At 43.6% G+C, this 24,750-nt stretch overlaps 1 protein-coding gene and 1 non-coding gene across 4 annotated transcripts in view; both read right to left on the reverse strand.

Moving 5' to 3' along the window:
- The window catches only part of LOC126161561 (serine/threonine-protein phosphatase 2B catalytic subunit 2-like), an 802,502-nt gene that overhangs the window by 634,787 nt on the left and 142,965 nt on the right, over window positions 1-24,750 (reverse strand). The gene's annotated exons all lie outside the window — the stretch shown is intronic.
- Window positions 15,879-15,950, reverse strand: Trnat-agu (transfer RNA threonine (anticodon AGU)). The gene has a single exon. It is a non-coding gene; the product is annotated as a tRNA-Thr (tRNA).

Consider the following 24,750-nt stretch of genomic DNA (forward strand, 5'->3'; position numbering starts at 1 on the left):
GGGAGGAGGTTATTTTATAAAATGACTCTCTCTTGTCCCACGATTGGTTTGATTAGCATACTGATGAAGTAATACGTCCTCTCTGGTCTTCATACTAACACAGTTTGATTATTACTATGGTCTTTACTCTAAGAGCAGCTATCAAAAAATTTAAATCATTTATTTACGAGTGAGGATAAAAAAATACGATTTCTAGCTTTCAAAATTTACGTTCCGGGATTCACAGAAGGAGTAAGACTGCTTTGATTACCTCTTAGTATTTTAAGCTGGGTACCTTTGTAAATGTCTTCCTTTTTAGTATTTATATCTTCACTGCAACTAATGTGGGGCAACTGCGTTTTCGACATAATGGTGCGCAGCTCTCATTTGAAGATCAGAATACCCCTTTCCTGTCCTTACTCGACAGGCAAGATAAATCTATCAAGGCCAGTCTGCCCCCATCGCTGGCAACGGGACATCCTGAGACACGCCGTCGGATAGAAGAAGAGGTTGTCACACAAAGAAGATCTCGCTGCACTTGGCCTGTGAAGGATACGGCACACCGCCGTAGAAGTTTTCACTCGCTCCAACTGGCTGCACGAAGTTCTGAGTAACAGCCCTGAAGTGGTCATTTCGTCGGCGACGTCTGAACTTCGCTACTACAAAAAGGGAGAGAAGTCTTACGGAGACAAGTAAAATACTAACCTCACAGCTTGTAACTGTCAAAAGCTCTGACGCCAAGACAAAAAATTCGCTTTGAGTTTGCTACGCGAATGTTGCAGCATATAGTAGCCCCAACATATAGTCGAACATACACAGAGGTTGATGAATTTCGCTATTTCGGAAGTAGAATACGTAAAGAAGAAAAACGCAATGAAGACATCGCAGCAGCGATTCCATGAAACAAAAAGACTTTCTATAAAGAGAAAGAGAGGCTGGCATCCAAAAAAATATACACCGTGAAGGGAAAAAAATAATCCTGTCGCGCTACATGTGGAACAAAGCTGTGAATGATTCAACGAGAATTATGTCTGATCAAGAATGTAAGAAGAGACAGTGGTTGGGCAGGTATTATAGGGAGATTCGTCGTTAAAAACTGCAGCTTAGCTCGTGGACGAAATAAAGAAATATATGGGCAGCCCCGGTATGAATACGGAAGACAGGCATGCGATAACTTATGTTGCACAAGTTATGCTGATAAGAGAATAGAACGAAGTGGAAGGATTGCGAAGTGCATCACACCAACCTTTGCGTTGACGACCGAAACAAGAACAATAATTTCCGAAATTCCTCCTATTATCGTGCAATACTTTCGCCACTTACCTATCATTTGTGTATTCCGTGCTACTTCTGAGCGCTAACGTAAGATTTATTTTATTATTTTTTTTTTTTCGCCGAACAGGCCATTACCGACCACGTGTTCATCATTTGATGCGGTACTTTAGAGACGCTAGTTCTCATTCAAGTAGCGCATCGATTGGCTTCAGGAGGTTCAGTGTAAACCCCAGGCAGCTCCCATTTCAAAGTACTCCTACCAAAGAAAAGTCAATAGCAGTACCGGAAATTGAACTCTGATCCTCCGCTTGACAGACATGCTTATCGCTCCACCAAAGAAGCAGAGAGGACGACACCCACTTGCATCTCCTCTTTCCATGAACGCGAAAAGACGACCGCACGAAACAGATCGATAGATTAGGGTGCGGAAACTGCTCAGAAATTATTATATTCATCCGGATTGATCGTACCACTTTGCCAGCAAAACGTCCAGAATAATGACCTCTCATCTACCATGTCCTCGAACAGTTGCACACGGTGTGTCATAACTAATAACGGAAACTGGCACGGACAAAGCTATACGATACGTAAACAAAAAAAGTTCCAGTAAACATGAATCCGCAATGAGCTGTTTGCGTGATGATTGTGAACGTGTGATTGCGAGCCGTCCATGACTGCAGTAAGAAATATATTGTCCTACTTGGTACAAATGTATCTGAAACGTAGAACTTTTCGACTGAGTCCCCATCTAACAAGGGAACCTACCTATCGCACCCCTATCATATTCAGTTACAAGTTGGCACAGTGGATAGGCCTTGAAAAACTGAACACAGATCAATCGAGAAAACAGGAAGAAGTTGTGTGAAACTATGGATAAAATAAGCAAAATATACACATTGACTAGTCCATGCGTAAGATATGCAACATCAAAGAATGTGTGAGCTCAGGAGCGACGTGGTTCCATGGTTAGCGTGAGCAGCTGCAGAACGAGAGGTCCTTGGTTCAAGTCTTCCCTCGAGTGAAGATTTTACTTACTTTAGTTTTGCAAAGGATATGAAAATCACTCCCAAAAAAGTGATTAAAACATAAGAGTTTGTCACATAAACTGCAACAAATGAATGCAACAGTTTCACAGTCGCACAGTTTTCCCTGTGCTCTGTCAAAACATAGGTTTTTAAGGTTTTCAAATTTTTCTGTGTGTAGACCGTCAAATCCTGCATATGTCCAAGCAAATCTGAACATGTCCTGGAATGTTGGAGAGCGAAGTTGATTATGTGTGAGTGCCTGAACTTTTATAATTGTCTGAAAATAAAAAATTAAACTTTTCACTCGAGAGAAGACTTGAACCCAGGACCTCTCGTTCCGCAGTTGCTCACGCTAACCACGGCGCTCCTGAGCTCACATTATCCTTGATGTTGCCTATCTTGTGCATGGACTACTCTGTTTGTATATTTTGCTTATTTTTTTCATAGTTCCACCCAACTTCTTCCTGTTTTCTCGATTGATCTGTGTTCAGTTTTTCAAGGCCTATCCGCTGTGCCAATTTATAACTAAATCTGAGGGGGGTGCGATGGGGAGGTTCCCTTGTAAGTAGGTTCAAATTCCACTCACCGCCTACCTTAAAAAGAAATATGTAAGTAGCATACTACTTGAGCACGTTACATGTTACAGTTTCCGCTACACTCATACCTGAAAGCTGGCGTTCCATGCGTCGTCCTTGCATTTGGGTGCAATAATACACTCGTCTCCGCAGTGAGTTACGAATTCCTTCAAACATGAACGGAAGTGGGGCCTTATAAGGATAACCCAGATAGAAAAATCCAAAGGTACAGGGCCTAATAGACTATCCATCTCAGACCATATTGGCGCGTTGGATTTTGTCTCATACCAGGAGCAAAATGTGCCTGTTTTTCGTCACGCATGATCACATTTCCTACCATGGGCGAAATCCGAGTCCAATTAGATGGGTCTTAAACGACGATTTTACATTTAAAATACGTTTGTACTATCAGACAACATTTCTTACTGAACTCTGTGGCGGCTCGTAACCATACATTAGCATTTGTAAGTAATATGGAATATACCAGGTGTTCCAGGACAAATGGTCAATAATTAGATGACAGGAACGATCATTCGAAGCAAAAAAAATCTAGTAAACACGGGCTCTAAATCGCGTATGTTAAGAGCTTGGGCACTTTTTATCTTCGCAACAGTGAAACAGATCTCTTCTAGTGAAGAAGTGCTCACAGATGTTACGGTAAGCATTTTAGAGCTCGTGTTTAACACACATTTTTGTTTGCAACACTCGTTCCTGACAACACCTTGAATATTGGCCATTATTTCTGGGACATACTGTATCCGTCTTTAGCGAGTGCAATATAAGTTTTATTTAGATTAACTGTGTTTCGCTTTGTTTCAAAGAATCTTCTGTACCGATAGCGGGTTTTCTTACGTAGCTGTTTTGAGAGATCATAAACAGTCGTCACGTTTTAAATTACTAATGTTACCACAAGTCTAGTGTCCTAATATTGCCTTTTTTTTTGCTCCTACCTCATTTCCTGACTCGTTTAGACGTAGGTGTAAGTCGTTCTGCACACTGTGCTTTACTGAAACAGAATATATTCTGTCTGTAAATCTATTATCACGGCGTGTAATCTGTTTTGATCGCGCGGCATGTGTCAGTGAAGTGCAGTGTACAAATAATCGAACACTTAAGTGTAAAAAGACGTTAGGAAATGAAGTGGCAGCCAACCAACTTGAGTAATAATAGTATTTTAAAGCATGAGAACTGTTTATGATCTCTCCACGATTGTTACAATAACCACTGCAGATGCTTTAAAATGAAGCGAAACGCTTGTAGTCTATGTAAGACTTTCATTACAGTTGCAGAAGACGGAATGCAATATCACATACAAGAAAGCGACTGCGGTAGAGATGTCTAAGAAAACAACGAAGGCAACTGTATCAGCAAATATCTCGCAATAGGCTCTTTTGCGGACCCATGTTACTGAAACGCTCTGCACATAGTCATATACTTTCAGCCGTGTTCATTTTTACAACGAATTATGGTACTAGGGGCGTTCAATAATTAAAGTCAACACATTTTTTTCTGAAAGCGCATTGCTTTTTCTTCAGAATTTCAATAGACATTATTATTTCCCACTCCTAGTTCAACAATCTCCGTGCAATGTGAGGGTCTTACGCCACCGTACTGGGATGGTCTGTATACTCGCACAAATCGATTCCTCTAGTCGAGGTCGGAGCCAACGTCTTACTGCGCCAGTAACCTCCGAATCATCCACATCCTGCTTCTTGCGGAGTGCATCCTTCAGTGGACCAAAGAGATGGAAGGCTGGAAGGTGGCTGAGGGTGGATCGGCTCGTCTCGGGTGCGGAGACTTGTGCGAAGCCTTCCATTGTCATGGACAAGGAGAAGGTCGTTTGCATTTTTGTGGCGACGAACACGCTAACATAGTTTCTTCAGTTGGCTAAGGGTCACACAATACACGTCCGAGATGATCGTTGCACCCTTCAGAGTCCCAGAAAACCCACACCATGACTTCACCGGCCGAGGATGCGGCTTTGAACTTTTTCTTCGGAGGAGAGGGAGTGGTGCCTCTCCGTGGTTTGTAGCTTTATTTCCAGTTAGAAGCGATGAAGCCATGTTTCATCGCCTATGACGATGTTCTACAAAACACTGTCACCACCAGCCTCGTAACGAGCAAGCAGTTCCGCAAAGATGGTCCTTCATTGTTCTTTATGGTCTTCTGTTAGTTGGCTACGAACCCGGCGGGCACACACATCTTTGATAACCTGTCTGGTGGACGAGTGTAGAGACGTATAGTTGTACAGCGAGGTGTTCGACTGCGATCCGTCCATCACCTCGTGTCTCCGCCCGTTTCAGCACTGCAGGAGTTACAACTGTGTGCGGCCTGCTGGCACGTCATTTTGAGGGCAACGTATAGCGCCGTCATCTATCGAAACTTCCTTAAACTATAGGGACTGGAGTGGCAGTATTTCAAGATGTCCCACAAAAAATTCCGCGTTTCTGAGCAAGAAAAGAAAAATGTTTTGCGCTTATCGAACGCCCCTCGTACAGCCTATACATGAACGAACATCTACATCTACATTTATACACCGCAAGCCACCCAACGGTGTGTGTACGTGCCACTGTCATTACCTCCCTTTTCGGTTCCAGTCGCGTATGGTTCGCGGGAAGAACGACAGCCGGAAAGCCTCCGTGCGCGCTCGAATCTCTCTAATTTTACATTCGTGATCTCCTCGGGAGGTATCAGTAGGGGGAAGCAATATAGTCGATACCTCATCCAGAAACACACACTCTCGAACCCTGGAAAGCAAGTTACACCACGGTGCAGAGCGCCTCTCTTGCAGAGACTGCCACTTGAGTTTGCTAAACATCTCCGTAACGCTATCACGCTTACCAAATAACCCTGTGACGAAACGCGCCGCTCTTCTTAGGATCTTCTCTATCTCCTCTGTCAACCCGACCTGGTACGGATCCCACACTGATGAGCAATACTCAAGTATAGGTCGAACGAGTGTTTTGTAAGCCACCTCCTTTGTTGATGGACTACATTTTCTAAGGACTCTCCCAACGATGATTGCGGGATGAATTTCTAGGCCGCAGAATCATCCAGTCTAAACGCATCCAACACGTTTATCAAAGTGTGTACCTGCGATGAAAAGTGTGTACCTGCGATGAAAAGTGTGTACCTGCGATGAAAAGTGTGTACCTGCGATGAAAAGTGTGTACCTGCGATGAAAAGTGTGTACCTGCGATGAAAAGTGTGTACCTGCGATGAAAAGTGTGTACCTGCGATGAAAAGTGTGTACCTGCGATGAAAAGTGTGTACCTGCGATGAAAAGTGTGTACCTGCGATGAAAAGTGTGTACCTGCGATGAAAAGTGTGTACCTGCGATGAAAAGTGTGTACCTGCGATGAAAAGTGTGTACCTGCGATGAAAAGTGTGTACCTGCGATGAAAAGTGTGTACCTGCGATGAAAAGTGTGTACCTGCGATGAAAAGTGTGTACCTGCGATGAAAAGTGTGTATCTGCGATGAAAAGTGTGTATCTGCGATGAAAAGTGTGTATCTGCGATGAAAAGTGTGTATCTGCGATGAAAAGTGTGTATCTGCGATGAAAAGTGTGTATCTGCGATGAAAAGTTTCGCCCATATTATGTTAAAGACGTAGCTACGGTAGAATGGTGAAAGTGCTTCGATCAACAGACTGCAGCTGCCTCTACGGAGTCCTTTGCCTAGGGTGGTCGGGGCGACTGCGGGCTGCACGTGCACTGCCTGCCTGCCTGCCTGCCTGCCTGTCTACCCCCAGAGGTGCTCAGCTGGCGGCCCGGCTCTGGCTCGGCTCGGGTCGGGTCGGCCGCGGCTGGTGTGGCGGGAGCAGGGAGCAGCGCGATCAATACAGCCCGGCCCGCTAAGGCCGCCACAGCCGCCAGCTCCCGTCAAGTGTCCCACACTGCCGCCTCCGCGCCGCGCCACGGCACGTGTCGCTCGCTCCCGCTCTTGAAAACACCTCCTGGCAGTCGCCCGTGCAATCAGCCCTGCAACCTACTTCACTACTGCAACATCGTACATCGGCAGCAAAAAGTGCTTCACATGTTCAACAGGTGCGCCTTGCAAATAAAGGCACCACACGATGAATTTGGCACACCCAGGAGACTCTAGCTAATATCGTAAATGCTGTCTCTAGCCTTGGTACTGGCTTCGATTCGGCGAAGAGAAGAACCAACTACAGTCTGATTAAAATTGACAGCTGACTCTTCACGTGTTGGAGTTTGTTTCCTCTAGTCAGAGCGCTCAATATCGTGCTCGAACCGTTCGCTGATGCCATATTACAACAACAACTGGTCGGTTCCCTTTCAATTCCTCGTCTGGCATTCTTTCTTGTGTTTGGATACCGAATCATGGGCCTGGCACTTATTTCATCTACATCTACATACATACACCCCAATCCACCATACGGTGCGTGGCGGAGGGTACCTCATACCACAACTAACATCTCTCCCTGTTCCACTCCCAAATAGAACGACGGAAAAATTACTGCCTATATGCCTCTGTACGAGCCCTAATCTCTCTTATCTTATCTTTGTGGTTGGGTTGGGTTGTTTTGGGGGAGGAGACCAGACAGCGAGGTCATCGGTCTCATCGGATTAGGGAAGGACGAGGAAGGAAGTCGGCCGGGCCCTTTCAAAGGAACCATCCCGGCATTAGCCTGGAGCGATTTAGGGAAATCACGGAAAACCTAAATCACGATGGCCGGAAACGGGATTGAACCGTCGTCCTCCCGAATGCGAGTCCAGTGTGCTAGCCACTGCGCCACCTCGTCCGGCGTATCTTTGTGGTCTTTCCGCGAAATGTAAGTTGGCGGCAGTAAAATTGTACTGCAGTCACCCTCAAATGCTGGTTCTCTAAATCTCCTCAGTAGCGAGGCACGAGAAGAACGCCTCCTTTCCTCCAGAGACTCCCACCCGAGTTTCTGAAGCATTTCCGTAACACTCGCGTGATGATCAAACCTACCAGTAACAAATCTAGCAGCCCGCCTCTGAATTGCTTCTATGTCCTCCCTCAATCCGACCTGATAGTGATCCCAAACGCTCTAGCAGTACTCAAGAATAGGTCGTATTAGTGTTTTACAGATGAACCACATCTTCCCAAAATTCTACCAATGAACCGAAGACGACTATCCGCCTTCCCCACAACTGCCATTACATGCTTGTCCCACTTCATATCGCTCTGCAATGCTGTTGTTGTAGTCTTCAGTCCTGAGACTGGTTTGATGCAGCTCACCATGCTACTCTATCCTGTGCAAGCTTAATCATCTCCCAGTACCTACTGCAGCCTACATCCTTCTGAATCTGCTTAGTGTATTCATCTCTCGGTCTTCCTCTACGATTTTTACCCTCCACGCTGCCCTCTAATACTAAATTGGTGATCCCTTGATGCCTCAGAACATGTCCTACCAACCGATCCCTTCTTCCAGTCAAGTTGTGCCACAAACTCCTCTTCTCGCCAATTCTAGTCAGTCCCTCATTAGTTATGTGATCTGCCCATCTAATCTTCATCATTCTTCTGTAGCACCACATTTCGAAAGCTTCTATTCTCATACAGTAAAGCTGCATGCCCTCGGGAAAAATTACGGCCGTAGTTTCCCCTTGCTTTCAGCCGTTCGCAGTACCAGCACAGCAAGGCCGTTTTGGTTAGTGTTACAAGGCCAGATCAGTCAATCATCCAGACTGTTGCCCCCTGCAACTACTGAAAAGGTTGCTGCCCCTCTTCAGGAACCATACGTTTGTCTGGCCTCTGCAATGTTACGCCCAATTATTTAATCGACGTGACTGTGTCAAGCTACTAATGGAGTATTCAAACATTACAGGATTCTTTTTCCTATTGATCTGCATTAATTTACATTTATCTATATTTAGAGTTAGCTGCCATTCTTTACACCAATCACAAATCCTGTCCAAGTAATCTTGTATCCACCTACAGTCACTCAACGACGACACCTTACCGTACACCACAGCATCATCAGCAAACAGCCGCACATTGCTATCCACCCTATCCAAAAGATCATTTATGTAGATAGAAAACAACAGCGGACTTACCACACTTCCCTGGGGCACTCCAGATGATACCCTCACCTCCGATGAACACTCACCATCGAGGACAACGTACTGGGTTCTATTACTTGAGAAATCTTCGAGTCACTCACATATTTGGGAACCAATCCCATATGCCCGTACTTTAGTTAGGAGTCTGCAGTGGGGCACCGAGTCAAATCCTTTCCGGAAGTCAAGGAATATGACATCCATCCGATACCCTTCATCCATGGTTCGCAAGATATCATGTCTCGTATTTCATCACACATGATACCTACACCAAAAATGGAATACACACGTTTCATACAGGACACTAACCAAACACTACTGGATCTTTCTGTACAACGTGCGATTCAGCATCACATATACATTTATAATCATCACAGAGGTCGGCTTCGCGTCACATTGCGTGAAACCTATCTTTTGAAGGTTGCAATAAGTCGTTGCGAATGGGTGACAACAGTGATAAATACAACTACTGACTCCGAGTTGTGCCGTACCTCAATGTTTAGCGTATAAACATGACGTGTAGAAAGTCGTAGGTATGAATCTCGTCAAGTGTAGCGATTTTTTTGTATTTCCAAATCTAATCAAAGGAGTTTATTATTTTTATTCAATTAATTGGTTTAAATGTAATCTTTTATTTTTATTTCTTTTCCGCATCATTTTCATCATAGTACTGATTTGTATTTGCTATTATTTTTCTTCCTATTATTCTTTTTTCGTTTGAAATCTGCCTGTGTCACCTGCAACGTGCAACGAAGTACCAACGAGGACTGCTCATCGGTTGGTAGCGTGGCATGTCATGTAGCCAGTGAAAAGGTAGTTTCAGATAACCAATGATACCGAGGAGTTACAGTTTGCTGAAACTGACCTTTTTTTTCTGTCTTTGAGTTTGCTCGTACAGATTAGATTTAATCACCGTGAACAGAGCGATCGTGATTGTAGCTCTGCTGCAGAGTGTTGACCGGATGCGCTGCATTATCACGAGGCTGTGATTAGCTTTGACACGAGTTTAAATTCTGGGCTATAAAACGTGTCGTCTGCCGCAGTTCAGACATTGGTCAGCTAAAATCAGCTGTCGACCGGGCATCTCCCGTTTCCGACACACCTTGCGGCCGCCACTTCCAACGTTCCTGCGCATTACACATTAACAACATTTATAAAGAGACCCGCCGTGTTTGTGTCACTTATAACCGAGCGGCTAACACCGTAGCGGCAAGTGACAGACGTCAACTATCAAACAATTTTAATCGGACTACAAGTTCTTCAGGTCTGTCATATGCAGCTGAAGCCCACTCATTCATATATAGATCCTGTAGTGTTGCCAAACTGCAGGAATGTCGATTGCTACGTTTCACCCGCTGTTCCAAATGTTGCCAGACAGGTTCTGGAGTAACAACGGTGACGTTGCGGGCCTGTCGGCGAGCAATATCGTTCCCCGTCGAACTACGAACGTATGCATGCTGCCTCGTGAATACGACTGTCATCTTGGAAGAAGAGTGTCCATAACACAATCATAATGAAGATGTAGGAGAAACAGCAACACTTGATCTGCGAGAATGCTTATTTGAACATCCTCCTACATGCTCAGGGTAACCTGAATGAGTGACCTTACGTCATGGTATAAGAAGCACTCCAAAACATCACAGAACCACTTCTAGTTTGAACTACACCATCCACACACTGCAGCTTAAGCGCCTCATTGGGCAATCGGTACAGGCATAATTAGAAAATACGCAGAATAGAAACTCTTCGCACCACTCTACACGTCTCCAGTCAGCTACTGTCCAGTGAGCAATTCCTGTCGGTTTGGAAACCGACTGTCGCTGAAAAAGGGTGACGCCCATCTTCGGCCCCTGTTGGTCAGGAACTATATACCACTACAGATCTTACGCCGTGTTAAATAGCTAAAAGTAATACACAACTCGTTGCAGAAACGTTGAACAGTCCGCATTAATACAAGAACAAATCAATCAGCTTAAATCACGGTGTTTTCTACAACTTCTTCCTGTCAGACTCTCGCTTCTTTACGTCTTCTCCCACCTCACTGTGCTGAGCCCATACTACTGACTGAGAGACATACCTTACCTCACTGCCGCAACTTACATCAGCAATGGAAGATAACATGATGGCCTGGAACTACGTCTACACCACCTATAGCGCTCCAGAACAACCAGTTTGCTCTTCTAAGAAGATTGAAAATACTGTGTCCCGTGAGCTTATTTTTATTCATTTTCCCATGGCGGAACTCTCTCTCGGCTGTTATGCAATTGAAATTGATGTATCCTTTGCGTACAAAAGGAAAGGTGTTTATCGTCCCGCCGTAATTACTTTCGGTCCAGGACCTATCATCAGATTTGCTCTATTTCTATCCCCAACACCCTTCGAGTTATTTTCAATATTCTCTGCAACTGTGACATAATGAGAGATAAGGTGTAACCACAAGCTGCCTTATGTGATGGACTTTGCGCAGCGCAGTGCACTTTTAACATTGCAAAGTACACGCCTGTATTCATTGCAAGCATCTTATTCCTGGCAGACAACGGCCACTCAGCCACTCGACATCACCTATAGGCCACATGTAGGTCGCAGGGTATTTCGGTCACGTATTTTGGCGCTTATTTTTCATTAGTATTGACGTCTTTCGATAAAAAAGAAAGCAGAGCATGGACTTATTATTAAATACTAGAGGCGTCGGGAAACTTCGACTCGAAATGTTATTTCACTTACGAGCTGGTCGTCAAAGTCTACATGGTGACAACTAAAAATAAAAACTGATATTCAATCAAACACATTAGGCGACAAATGTAATAAAATCTAAGTGACCGTCACACTGTCACAAATACAACCCTTCTTGTATTTCGCAGTTGCCGGAGCAATGAGAGAAATGCTTATTCTGAAATAGGAAACAAATAGCGTAAACTTGTATACGAATCAGCGGGTGCCAGGTATGCACCGTTACTACAACCTTATCTCTTTAAACATTATACAAGGTGATTCAAAAACATCAAACTGATTTTATTGGAGTACATCAGCTACAAGAACTTGGGGTGAGTTTTAATTTACACAGAGGCCTACAAAGTACTATATTTACTTTCAAAAGAACTATCTGATTCTAGAAGAGTTGAATAATTACGTTTATGATGGAGGCTTTCGTTAGTATCTCACGCATGTTCAGTACACCGACCACCGGAAGCACGACAAGCACCCAGACGATATAGTCGTACTCGTCCCCTACATTCTATGAACACATCTAGGACTACCGCATTCCCTGCTGTTGCTATGCGGCATAGCACTTCACCCACAGTTGTTGGAAGGGAGACACACAACAGTATTTCACAAACACAATAAAAGCAAAGAAGAAGAACACAAACAGACATCGTTAGACTGAATGACCTAGGAGGATGAACGCACCTTACGCTGTAGGAGATGCCGTCCCGCTTTTCCCACGGAAATCACGCGCCACAGTTGCAACTGGATTACACTTGTTGAAACGGAGAATGCAAAACGTCTTTTGTTACTGTTTTACCGTCGTCATAAATCGGCGAACACTGGAAACGAACGAGTGAGCGAGTTAGCTACACCAGATAATACCCCCTACCAGGAACCATAAGAGCCGTCAACTTACAACTGGTGCCAGTACCAACTTTTATAGTTTCGATGCGTACGTTAAAATTTACTTCAAGTTTGGTGTCTTCAGTGATGTAGAAGATACGGTATTGTGAAATCGAACGAGTCTTTTCGGAACAACCTGTATCACTTGTAATTATGTTAAATACATTTCCTCATTGTCCCAAACATACTGCCGAAATCTGCATGTACCAACTAGTGAAATTTTAATAGTAACAATTTTTTAGATATTGTTTTAACCACAGCCGACTGTTTTTTCTTTGTATCACAATCAACAAAGAACGATCCGATGTTTGAACAAGCAGGTACATGAACACTGGAAGAACATAGAGGCAACTTGCGGACATTTAGAGTTCGTATGCATGCATTACACCAATTTTGACGCACGTGTATGTTCCCAAGCGTTTACGCACGAGAAGCGGGGCACCATAAAGCTACATTTAACTGCTACACGCAACGTGGAGCATGAATACAACCGGTGTCATGAGCACACTCTCTCTCCCAAATGACACTTTCAAAACAACATTTTAAGTTGGTTATCACACGCCACGCTGAGTGTGCACTCATTTAATTAATGTATCATGAAATTAACTGGAGAATGTGATAATCACGCGTAAACTAGCACACCAGTGTTGGAGCGCAACACAATCCATGCGTTGCTAACGAAAAGCATCACAGGACTTATGTGGGTTTAGTTGAGAAGCTGTGTGACGCAAAACATATGGACTCCAATTACATTTTATGAATACGGAGGCTGTCGATAGACAGTCTCTGGAGAAATGGTATATTCTGGAGAAACCTCCGTCTTCTCTCTTGTTCTGTGCTCTTTTCTTCCCGATAGGAATTCCCAGTCTTCTTAACAGGTGCAGCGTTAGTTTCTCAGATGACCGATACGAACCCAAGGATCGCAAGAGGCTGTGTCTGACGAACAGGAGGGACGGAAATACAGTCTCCAAAATGTTTTTACAATTTATTGAATATAGTTGTTTCCTGTTTTAAATTCATCCAGATCATGAGAATTAGCGCTATGCCCACAGCGTCACGGAGTGAGAAGTTGAAGGAATAACTTTATGACATTGACAAACGAGCCGGTACAGTAATTTTCGCAGAAGAGATAACGATGGTAAAGAATTGTCCAAAATAAGCCTCGAGTAAAATAATTGTGAAAATGTATTTCTTTTGGAAACGGATGAAAGAAACTGATTTTGTGCGCCTATTTGTAACTGTTGATGAGTTGTGGATCTACAACTTAAATTTAGAAATGCCGTAGACATGTCTTATGCTCCTGATGGATGCAAAATACGCGTTGGCCTTCATTATCTTCCCTCGCGGCAATACGCCTGCAAGGATAAACCAGCCTAGGGATTCCGCTTTTTCTCTTGTACATATGGATTACATATCTGGGATATGTTGCGCCCGGGGCTGTGCGAAACACTTATTAGGGACGCCATCACATGTTGCTTCCCCCATACAGACCACCACCACCACCACCACCACCACCACACGTGTATTCTGGGGTTAGATATCTTTGCCACTTTCGAAACATAGCAATTTAAAGCTGTTCGTACATTCTTCTTCGTAATCATCCTATCCTTCTCCTGCCCTTGGGCATACAATCATACGTGTTCCTTGGTATCCATCCGGCTTTGATCCATTCATATTAGATGGTCATACCATTTCTTCCTATACTGATATCTTTTTTACTGTTCCTAAAACAAGGAGTTCCTCTCATACTTCAGGTTCCTCTTATGATCTAATTTGAATCCTACTGAAAGTCTCAGAAGTCTAGTTTCTGCCGCATTAATTCTCTGTAATTGTCAGGAAGTCCATACTTCGGATTCAAAGAGCAGTAAAGGTACAGTCATAGTACGATAGAATTTAAGTAATGTTTTCTGTGGATTTGCTCAGGAGCAACCTCTTAACTGTACGTAACATTTGTAACTATCTCTGTAGTTTCTTTTCAGAAACATTATCATAAGCATAAGAGATGTCACACCCCACGTAGTGAATACATGAACACATACCAGTAAGTAATTCGCGATTATGATTTTCGCTCTAAGATTTTTTTTCACAAAAGGTCATACATTTAGTTTTCTTTGTGGACATCGTTATAATATATTGATTGCCATAGTATGTAAGGACTATACAACTTTTTCTCATGGTAAGTCTCAGTCATCAGTTGCAAATAAATGTTATTCTCTACAGGTTTCGAAAAATTAATTTGTCATCTTCAGGAGCCTATAGAATTTGGGATATTACAAATCTTTAGACCTTGGCTACACATTTATATTGGAACATCTGTTTAGCAGATGACACCACCTTCTTCAAAGACGCATAAGTCCAGAAATATACATACTGTACATGATTATTTTAAACACTGATTGACAATTTACAGTAACTGAATCACACCTATGTATCTGCTGTGCTAGCAGCCATGAATGAAATAACAGACCATAGAACTCCTTGTAGATTAAATTTCAGCCTCCAGTTGCATAAGCAAATAAACTTTACTTAGGTTTCGGCTGTAATAATGTAGCCTTCTTCTGCGTTATTATAGGCGAAACCTACGTAAAGTTTATTTGCTTATGCAATTGGAGGCTGAAATTTAATATATTTTACAGTTGCTGACTCTGCTGCACCATGCTAAAAATATCCTTTTAGGTTGTCTTTCGTACTTACCAGTATAACCCAGTCTTCAGCAAAAAGTTGTGAGAGATATTGTACATATCGGAGGGGAGGAAACTTCCATTTCATTTTGCCAGTTGCTGACAGTGTCATACGCTGAATAGTGTAAACAATAAATGACATCCTTGCCTGACTCCTTGCGTGATTGTTCTCCTTCATGTACTAGTGATTCTTCTCCTTCCTGTACTAATAGCTGAGCCGATGCTTATCTTCATCTTGTTACCAGCATACAAATTCCGAATTGACCTTATTAAATGCTGGGACAAACCATACTGTCCTTAAATTTCCCATAACTTATATCTCATCTCACAGAGCTGAAGACTTTTGATAATGCACGAATATATACATTGGGAGCAGTTTATCACGCCACGATGCAACGATTTTTTTGTGGTGTAGGTTGACGGTGCCCAATAGGGTGATTAGCTAATTGCTGAATAATGATACAAAGGGTTAATGCCAAAATTAATGGCAAATGACTCACTTCGAGAAATTTACAGTGGCAGTGGACATGTACTGCTGATCGTATGTTAAATAAGGCTTGGTGGACCATCTACTTCAGATTCGGAACACAAACTTCAATTCTGACTTTCGCAAAAAAATTTCGCCAAAAAAATGGTTCAACATAAGTGAAAATGTATGTACGCAGATTGAAGCGATGAATGAAAATTTGTACCAAGGCCAGGATTTGAACCCGGGTCTCCTGCTCACTAGGCAGATGCGCTAACCACTACGTCACCCTGACACACTGGCTGTATACAACTGCACTGACTATCTTACAAGGGAACCTCCCCATCGCACCCCCCTCAGATTTAGTTATAAGTTGGCACAATGGATAGGCCTTGAAAAACTGAACACAGATCAATCGAGAGAACAGGAAGTAGTAGTGTGAAAGTATGAAAAAATAAGTAAAATATACAAACTGAGTAGTCCATGCCAAAGATAGGCAACATCAAGCAGAGTGTGAGCTCAGGAGCGCCGTGGTCCTGTGGTTAGCGTGAGCAGCTGACGAACGAGAGGTCCTTGGTTCAAGTCTTCCCTCTAGTGTAAAGTTTACTTTCTTTATTTTCGCAAAGTTATGATCTGTCCGTTCGTTCATTGATGTCTCTGTTCACTTAATAAGTTTAGTGTCAGTGTTTTGCGACCGCACCGCAAAGCCGTGCGATCAGTAGACGAAAGGACGTGCCTCTCCAATGGGAACCGAAAACATTTGATCGCAAGGTCATATGTCAACCGATTCCTCCACAGGAAAACACGTCTGATATATTCTATACGACACTGTTGACGGTATGTGCGTCACATGACAGGAATATGTTGTCGACGCACCTAACACGTACACTTGGCGAATGGGTAAAAAGATTCTTCTACCTTGCCCGATTTAGGTTTTCTTGTGGCTGTGATAAACACTCCCAAAAAGTGATGAAAACATAAAAAATTAAACTTTTCACTCGAGGGAATACTTGAACCAAGGACCTCTCGTTCCGTAGCTGCTCACGCTAACCACGGGACCACGGCACTCCTGAGCTCACACTAACCTTGATGTTGCCTATCTTGCGCATGGACTACTCAGTTTGTATATTTTGCTTATTTTTTCATACTTTCACACTACTACTTCCTGTTCTCTCGATTGATCTGTGTTCAGTTTTTCAAGGCCTATCCATTGTGCCAACTTATAAGTAAACCTGAGGGGGGTGCGATGGGGAGGTTCCCTTGTTAGCACGCCTCACCCCTCAAATCAAATTCCCATTCATGCTTCAGCCCACTTTGGATGGTTGAGACTTGAAGTGTGTCTGGCACATTATACTTTCATTTGATAAGTGAAAATTGTGAGGCGGTATCAGCAGAATTTCCTTTCACGGGTGGAATTTACTTAACTGGATGGACGTTTGAGAAAGTGTATGAAGCTACTAGGTCGCTACTGCGTGAATGCAGATCGCTGCAGAGCAACTAGCACAGCTTGCTACGTCGAGTGGAACACGCGGAGCCGCAGGACCGGTTTCAACTTTGGGGGTTTCCTCACAGGCGCGCCGAGACCCACTTCACGATCTGTGAGCGCGCGTGCGGGCGCGGCCAACATGAATGAGAAGGAGCCTGCCAGCTGTTAGCCGGCGCTGGCCACTAGCGCAGAGTCGGCCTTATCGCCAGCACCGACCGCTCCACTTGCGAAACATCCCGCCACGCTGTCTGACCGTCTTCCCTACAGCAACTCTGAAGTGGCTGCTTGCCGGCGCAGCTGCTTGCCGATCGCACAGAGCTAATTTGACGTCGGTCGTGCTCACACTTCACAAATAGGCTTTAAAGCGTCTCCATATCCAAGCATACCAAACGCATTTACCGCAGTGAAAATACACATTATAACCCGATGTTGGCTGATATACTTTAAGCGTAGCCGCTAACCATTAAAATATTTCAATGGGGAACCTGTCAGCAGACTAGATCAACTTTAAATTATAGACAAGTCAGGATCCTTAACTTTCTCTCTTTCCTTGCAGTGAAAGGATTTGAGTAAGTACATCATTGATGGAGGAAACTAAATATTCACTTACCATCCTTCCCACCCATCGAACCCCCTGCAGGTGAATTGAAATGAAGAGCTCGGTACCACTTCGGGATGCACCTTCAGCGAAGTCAACACAATACTCCGACAACAGTGTTATTCTGCACTGATTCATACATCAATCAGAAATCCATTTATGGCCTTTCCTTGTTAGTTTTCCGCCTTCTTCCGGCTCTGTCTTCTCTCTTAATTTAGATGGGTCTTCTGGACGACTACACGTCAAGCCCAAATGTATACTAAACTTCAAGTCCAGAATACTGTGATATTTACATACCATTCCGTGGCGTTTTTAATCAACACGGTACTAATATTAACTGTTTCATATTGAAAATTAGAGCCTCAGTTTTTATGAATAATAAGACAGTCTTTTCTCATTGAGTACAAACAAATAACTCTGAGCAAAAATACTTCGCGGCCGAAACCATGTATAGCATTCGCTTGTTGTTCAATCCCCGTCAAGAGCGAGTTAAATCTCTAAATTTTTGAAGATATTCACTTTCTTTTTCGTCAGTGTATAGCGAATATCTTCTGAATCATGCACCACGCAGTTCGAGGATATTTTATACAGTTGAACGGAATGTCATTACTAAGGCCTTAATTGCTACTGAACAATGGCTCTGAGCACTATGCGACTTAACTTCTGAGGTCATCAGTCGCCTAGAACTTAGAACTAATTAAAACTAACTAACCTAAGGACATCAGACACATCCAAGCCAGAGGCAGGATTCGAAGCTGCGACCGTAGCGGTCGCTCGGTTCCAGACTGTAGCGCCTAGAACCGCACGGCCACTCCGGCCGGGTAATTGCTACTGATTCGAGGAAAGTAGAATGAGACACTGAATTTTCGTGACTATATTTGACAAGATAGTTACAGGACACTTCCCCTATTCAAGACACGAATTACTGAAATGAACTGGATTTCCCATGACCAATGAATTATCTCAACTCTTTAGAAGGACACACAGTAATTTAGAATTAAAGAGCAACGCGCGCGAACGTTTGAAACCAACGAGAATGAATGTCGCCCAGTGGCGATCGAACTGAAGGCTCGCTGTATGGTATTGTGCACTGTTGTTCTGAAACCGTAAAGGAGAGGGGGGGGGGGGGGGGCGCCACAGTTAGAGCCGTGTCACAAGAAACAAACAGTATCCCGTCCACTGTTCTGTCACCTGGTAATACGACGGCGGATCAGAAAGTCTTTGCCACTATTTTTTATTGGGTGAAATAAGATACATAAAGGTAATCACGAATATACGTAATATTTTTCGTACCTTACACTATTTTTCATACACTCCCCACACCGGTTCAGACATCTGGCCCATCGCAGCGCTAAATTTGAAGTGCCCCTGTGGTAGAATTCGTCTGGTTCACCGTCGGACTGCTGTCTTCGCTGTCCCAGTCGATCGAAAACGTGGAAATCGCTAGGTGGAGGTCCGGACTGAATGATGGGTGGTACAGACATTCCCAACGAAGTGACCGAAGCTTGTACGCGGTTCTGACTGCCAAATGTAGACTTCCATTGTACTGCAGGATAACCACATTGCCCACATCGAGGACCCCTCAACGCTTCTTCCTCATGGCAGCTCGCAAACGTGACAACTTGGAACTATATATTTCGCCATCCATAGTTGCACCTAATGGCATGAAATCCAGCATGAGCGGTCCACGACAATCGAAAAAGATCGTTAACATTACTTTCCTAATAAGACGGCACTTAATGCTTTTTTTTCCTTTCTTTTTCGTAACAGGCAAACGCAAATGTTTCCACACGATGCTCTGCTGCTTTCATTCCGGCGTGAAACGCTGCATTCATGTTTCATCGCCAGTAACAGTGCGGCTCAGGAAACTATCACCTTTCTAGGTATACCGTTGCAGATGATTCAATGAAGCAATCATTCGCTTGTCTTCATTATGTTATCCAACTGCTTCGGCACCAGGATGGTATCTTCAGATACCCTACGGACACATGAACGATGTTGTGAACAATTCCATACGAAATGCCACGCTCCCAGGAAATCTCCTTGAGGGGCACACGCCGATCTCACCACTACATCCACGCCGGAAACGTCGTCAGTCAGCGACTCTGCGACTAATGCCGCCTCCTCGAACGCTCAGTCATGCTAGTCTTCAGGACCTTTTGCATACTCGCAACACCACCACCTCACCCTTCTCAAAGCGAGACATCTTTCCCCCTATGTGGGCTGCATTTACCTGTGGATTTCGATGAGCGTTCGTCCCTCCCCATAGAAAACCAATTACATTTCGTTGCTCTGTCGGCGAGGACGTGTGAAACATGACCGCCATCTTCAACAACTCACAGCTGCGCCGTGCCGCGGATCTATCCTCAGATAAAGCACTGCCGGTCCAAAGGAGGTCCACAGCTGGGAATGGGTATGTTGAGTTCGTATTTACAACCGTACTTTGGCTACACAAAAAAAGAGGCAAATGTTTTCCAATTCGCCCTCGTATTAGCGCACAATGTCGTTTTCAGTAGTCAAATTATGTGACTATTTTAAGAATTTGATATACTTTATACAGAGGAAAAGATTTAAAAAATAAAAATGTTGTCCTAATTGTAGCGTTTTATTAAATGTCGATGGAACATGGACGTTCTGCTGTTTCATTACGGAAAGGTGACTCCATTTGCAGTCTCAATGAATACTGTGAAAATTTTTCATGTACGCAATCGGTGATTATGCACGAGGCAGTTAGATGAAAAACAAATTTCGACCGATCAGTAGGCGAACTTTTGTTCGATAGCGAATGAGGAACAGTAAACAGACGACGATGCGAGCAACACTCAACTCACTCTTAGGTTTCGGTGAGCATGGGGGTGGACTGCATCGAACAAGATGTAGGAATACACTTCAATTTAAGATTCACATGCTTGATACAGATGGAGGGTCTAGCTACAAGAATTTAACATGTTATAAACAGATTCCTCCATCTCCATGACGCGTCTGCTTCTTTAATATCCACTCATATAACACTACATTATCGCCCGAACACCGAACGCCATATTCTCACCAGACAAGAGCACAATTCCTCTCCCGCGTTGCTATAAGTGCTTTACTAAAGTGCGCAAAACCGACCCATCACGCGTAGCGAATGCAGACGATACTATACAGTGGATACAGATCGACGACCCAGGCCGCCCCCCTTTTGATGGCAATGTCGATCTGATCCTCCTGAGAGGATCACGCTATCCCGCCAAATGGACGGGACATGCCCTTGAAAGGAGATCTACCGTCGCTCACAAGACGAGACGTTGCACTTGGCATCTCCTGAGGAAAGCTCAAATAAAAATAACTTTTTTATTTGCATATGTCAGTCGATGTTTCTTTCCATCAAACATTCCCGACGACAAGAACGACCTACGGTTAAATTCCATCGATCATTCGCTACACAGTTTGTTTTGCCATATGCCTACATGTCACATCCTTCAACTTGTCCTCAGTGGTGTCTAAGTCACGAGAAGAGTAGGCTATAATCAAAGTTAATCGATTGACAACAGCAGGCAATTCAGAAAACTAATATTCTGAAGGCTGGCAAACAAACAAACTAAGTCACGATGCCAGTGAAATACTTGTTAATTATAGCGACATAACTCATGGAACTCATGTCATTTTTGTGATAATAGCTGTCTAAATGAAAAAAAGGTGCACAGCGAAATGATTCTGATCCATTCAGAAAATGAAACAGGAGGCCACAGAGTTTTAGCATCAGCCGTCTTATGTTTTAGATTGAGCGGTATGAAATGCTGTTCGCACAAGCATTTTGAGATATTTGCACGTTTTTCATAGAAGGTACTAAGGTAAATATTTCTACAGATAATCCTCTGTATTACACGCCTTACGTCAATATGTTAGCCGGTTCTCATGCTACTGACCAGTGCCGTGCCTAAACTAGGTGTGTCTTCGTCTATCGTATCCTTAGGTTTCAACATACGATTCTCAGTGAAAAGTGCTCTAATATTCATTTTATGGGGAATAAGAATGACTACTAATCTTGACTATTACTATTAACGATAGGCAATAGTCATCTCCCTTATCTTAAATCCTGTCTAAAATTTCGTGACGGTACTAGCAACAGCACCTTAAAGCTAAGAAGAATGGTTTAACAATTACGATTACTGCCTATCACAAATAATGGATACTACATACCAAGTACGCCACGAGACTCAACATGATTCACTAGTCCCTGATATATCTGGTTATTACCTTCTGTTCTTTTCATTTCGTTTCCTACTCGCACCGAGCCAGTAATTTTCGAATTTCAGTTCGTTACTCGAAGCTACATTACGTTTCCGTAGTGATTTGCTTTTGCATAGCCACCGACAACAGAAGACGTAAAATAGATTAATGCAATGTTGCAGAAATATATTCAAAACTTTTAAAGCCTGTAAAGAGTGCTTGGCAAAAGTCTTAACTACTTTTACTTAATCAGAGGTCTTAATTTTGATCTTTGTTTTTGTGAAATAAAATACGCCGCACATATAGAGGACGATGACGTCTTAGATAAAGCATCTTTGTAAGTCATCCCAGAAATATTTACTGAAGTATCAGCGGGAGCTGTACATGTAAAAGCAACATGCAAACAAGGTAAGGCATAGTCTCCATGTAGTGCAATGATCAATGCGCCGCACCAACGATAAAATTTACCACAAGGTTGCTAGTTATTGTGCTTCTGCAAGACTATGTTTAGGAGTAAATTATACAAATAATGCAAAGTTACAGACTGGGTGAATTATCAATGTACAGTGTTGATAGAAACAATGCAAGCAGCGTATTGAAATAGACCGTCTCATTGATTTGTCGAATTAACATTATACGCCTACCCGTTCTATGTTTAACGCTAACATGTGAGACATTATACATGATAATGAACAGTGGTGAGTACAGGAAAGTTTCTAATTTAAAGGAATCTCGACAATATCTACGTACGAAAAAGGTTTACCCCAAGGCAACGTCCTATTGGGAGTGCTATGCCATTGCCTTCCTCTGACGTTTGAACTGACTGACCCGGTCAGTTACAGAGAGAACTACAGCTTAACGTGGACACCGAACACGGTGCAAACCGGCATTTTTCACGTTAACAAACATTACCAGTGGTAACGAAAGACACAAGTAAATAAAAATATTTGGACTACATCTTCATATGTACACCGTAAGTGATAATACGGTGCGTGGCGGAGGGTACCACTACTAATCGCTTCCTTTCCAGTTCTACTAGCAAACAGAGCGATGGAAAAACGACTGTCTATATGCTTCCGTTTGAGCCCTAATCTCTCTCATCTTCGTCGTCCTTACGCAAAATGTATGTTGGCGGCAGCAGTATCGTTCAGCAGTCAGCTTCAAATAACGGTTCTCTAAATTTTCTCGACAGTGCTCCTCGAAAAGAACGTCGCCTTCCCCCCAAGGATTCCCATTTCAGTTCGCGAAGCATCTCCGTAACACTTGCTCCTTGTTCGAACTTGCCTGTAACAGATTTAGCGGCTCGCCTCTTCCTTTAAGCCAACCTGGTGCAGATCCCAGCACTCAAGACTAGATCGCAATAGCGTCCTATATGTAGTTTCCTTTACATATGAACCACACTTTCACAAAACTGTTACAACAAACCGAACTCTACCATCCTTACATTCTCGTTTCATTTCATATCGCTACGCCACGTTATGAAATAATTCAAAGACCCGACTGTGTCAAGCAGGACACTACAAAAGCTGTATTCGAACATTACAGGTTTGCTTTTCTTACTCGTCCGCATTAACCTTCATTTTTCTACATTTCGAACTACATACCATTCATCACACAAACTATAAATTTTGTCTAAGTCATCTTGTGTCGTCCTATAAACACTCGACGACGGCATCTTCCCGCACACCATAGCATCATCAGTGAACATTTGCAGTCTGCTGCCCACCCTGTTCGCAAGGTCATTTTGTATACAGGGTGTTACAAAAAGGTACGGCCAAACTTTCAGGAAACATTCCTCACACACAAATAAAGAGAAGATGTTATGTGGACATGTGTCCGGAAACGCTTAATTTCCATGTTAGAGCTCATTTTAGTTTCGTCAGTATGTACTGTACTTCCTCGATTCACCGCAAGTTGGCCCAGTTGAAGGAAGGTAATATTGACTTCGGTTCTTGTGTTGACATACGACTCATTGCTCTACAGTACTAGCATCAAGCACATCAGTACGTGCATCAACAGGTTTCGCAGTCAGTGCAATGTTTACAAATGCGGAGTTGGCAGATGCCCATTTGATGTATGGATTAGCACGGGACAATAGCCGTGGCGCGGTACTTTTGTATCGAGACAGATTTCCAGAACGAAGGTGTCCCGACAGGAAGACGTTCGAAGCAATTGATCGGCGTCTTAGGGAGCACGGAACATTCCAGCCTATGACTCGCGACTGGGGAAGACCTAGAACGACGAGGACACCTGCAATGGACGAGGCAATACTTCGTGCAGTTGACGATAACCCTAATGTCAGCGTCAGAGAAGTTGCTGCTGCACAAGGTAACGCTGACCACGTCACTGTATGGAGAGTGCTACGGGAGAACCAGTTGTTTCCGTACCTGTACAGCGTGTGCAGGCACTATCAGCAGCTGACTGGCCTCCACGGGTACACTTCTGCGAATGGTTCATCCAACAATGTGTCAATCCTCACTTCAGTGCAAATGTTCTCTTTACGGATGAGGCTTCATTCCAACGTGATCAAATTGTAAATTTTCACAATCAACATGTGTGGGCTGACGAGAACCCGCGCGCAATTGTGCAAACACGTCATCAAGATAGATTTTCTTTGAACGTTTGGGCAGGCATTGTTGATGATGTCTTGATTGGGCCCCATGTTCTTCCACCTACGCTCAATGGAGCACGTTATCATGATTTCATACGGGATACTCTACCTGTGCTGCTAGAACATGTGCCTTCAAAAGTACGACACAACATGTGGTTCATGCACGATGGAGCTCCTGCACAGAT

The sequence above is a fragment of the Schistocerca cancellata genome, chromosome 2 (assembly GCF_023864275.1).
Source record: "Schistocerca cancellata isolate TAMUIC-IGC-003103 chromosome 2, iqSchCanc2.1, whole genome shotgun sequence".
Taxonomy (NCBI): Eukaryota; Metazoa; Arthropoda; class Insecta; order Orthoptera; family Acrididae; genus Schistocerca; species Schistocerca cancellata.